The sequence below is a fragment of the Limulus polyphemus genome, unplaced genomic scaffold (genome assembly GCF_000517525.1).
Source record: "Limulus polyphemus unplaced genomic scaffold, Limulus_polyphemus-2.1.2 Scaffold1631, whole genome shotgun sequence".
NCBI classification, from domain to species: Eukaryota; Metazoa; Arthropoda; class Merostomata; order Xiphosura; family Limulidae; genus Limulus; species Limulus polyphemus.
In genome coordinates, this window is record NW_013667241.1 from 166,928 (window position 1) to 169,308 (window position 2,381).

The 2,381-nt window shown below is 31.2% G+C and overlaps 1 protein-coding gene across 1 annotated transcript in view; it reads left to right on the plus strand.

Annotated features, from left to right (window-relative positions):
• Positions 1-2,381, plus strand: part of LOC106464368 (transmembrane protein 209-like) — a 70,974-nt gene that overhangs the window by 53,448 nt on the left and 15,145 nt on the right. The window lies entirely within an intron of this gene.

Here is a 2,381-nt window from a genome sequence, read left to right on the forward strand (position 1 = left end):
GATGGTTTGGGGGTGTTTTTCTACTCAGGTGACAGGAGATATTTGCAAAATAGATGGAATAATGGACCAGCGCAAGTACCATCATGATATACTGAGTGGTTTGTGTATTATTGATAAAGGATTCTACTACCAGGAAGATAATGACCCCAAACACTCATCCAACCTATGCAGAAATTACTTAGCTAAGAAAGAAGCAGCTGGAGTCATTCAAATGGTGCAATGGCCCCCACAGAGTTCCGATCTCAACCCAATTGAGCAGATCTGGGATTTCATAGATCAAAAACTTGACAAATCAAAAGTTAATTCCAAAGAAATTTATGGGACTGTATTAGAGACATTTGGAGTAAAGTCCCAAAGGAAACTTTGATTAAATATGTTGTAACAATGCCTGAAAGACTGTCTGCAGTTAATAAAGCAAAAGGAGGACACACAAAATATTAACTGATTGCTGAACTCAAACACTTCCATTGAGTTTCTGTTGTACTGAATATGAAGATTAATAAAATTTTGATGTTTCACCTGTGACTTACCTTCCATTGTTCTTTGAAAATAGCCTGAAATTTAGTTTTTGGCTTTGCCCTAGCACTTTTGCACAGGACTGTATATTGTTGAGAGTACTTCATGTATTATGACAGAAGATTCTTTGCTATTATCCACATGTACATTGTTTAGGTGTGTCAAGCTTTTATATGGCTTAATTCTTTACAGTAGGTGTCTGTGATAAATTTCAACAATAAATAGACAGCACACAGTCCACTTGTTTTAAAATAATATACTTAAAACAAGTCAATTGTATATACAAAAATTCTTTACACTATAGGATATCACAGTTGTATCTAAAACTAAATAATTCTCTTTTTCATCAAAAGTCCACACAGGCTGGTTCAGTAACTTCAAACCCAATTGACAAGACAAATTATTCTTTTCTACTCTTTTATCACAATAGAATCTGTGAATAATTCACTTACGTTACCCTGTTGGTTACCACAGCTGTATCCAGAACTTTAAATGATTGTCTCTTTTTCATCAAATTCCACACAAGCAGGTTCAATTACTTTAGAACACTCTTTGACAAGACAAATTATTATTCTTTATCTCTGTTGTTACAATACCACTGTGAAACTCACTTTGGATATTGTCCATTATGTCTAAAGTAACAATAACTTTAATTTCTCTAACTTCCTTTAACTTGCTGTATCCGCTCATATTTATAACACATGAAAGAAAAATCTGGAACTATCTAGCCCTCTAGTAGCAACAATATTATACATACTGAGAAAAACTTGGAAGCTTCAAGTAAGATGAGGTTAACAATATTACTAAAGCCTAGCACAACAATTAAACTGCATACACAAGTTATGACTCGTACCGAGTTACGTAACAAAACTTTTCACAACTATCACTTTTAAAGTAATTATCTTTTAACACACTTGTTATGAAAACTAAATAATGATTAAATCACTAAATAATTAAACTAAACAGTCTTCTATATCCAACAAGGTGTACTTGATGTATTATGACAGAAGATCCTTGAGAAAGAAGACTGGTGTTTGCTGAAATAGGGGGGTTTAGAAAAGTTTTTAGCTGGTGCATCTTAATTTATGTGTTTTAAGAATTATCCATATAAATGTAGGAATCAATACAATTTACTACATTAACCCTTTAGCGATGGGTTCAGTATAAAATACACGACTTCGTATACAAATTTGCACACTTTAATGTAGTATGTGTATCTTCACAAAATTTGGTAGACTTTTAGTAAACATTGCAAGTCTTTTGTACACAAAAAATCTGATTTTTTACTGAAGTATTTTTATTAAAGATTTGTTTGTGAATATAGTAAATCTGTTTCGTTACTACCAATAATAGTAGTCCAAGTGCAAAGTAATTTTCATGTTATGATTAGAAAAATGATTCTTTGTCCCCAAAATCTCTAGTATCATTTGCATAATCTATCAAACCTCCTAGATACATTTCAAACATTTGTTTTCAGTAAAGGTTTATATTTTATCTACCCTAACTATCTATACCCTAACTTGTAGCCACCAAACAAAAAATCAAAATAAATCTAAATTACCATGTTTTTTTCTTTCTAGAATGACTGAAACTAACATGAAACTATATTCATTTATCCTAAGTAGCTTAATTTTAAATTTTAACTACTTTTATAATAATAAATAAAGAACAAACATAATATAGAATTAAACGTAAGAGAGAACTATAAACAAATTCTGAAAAAAGAGGATGTGACAGGTGGGTGGGGCAAAAGGGGTATGATTTTCTATTCGATGGCTCTGTAACCAAACAAAATTTAAGGTTATGAAAATTGTGGTTTGTCTGAGCAATGATGATTTTATAGTGAGTAATTTACATTAAATTTT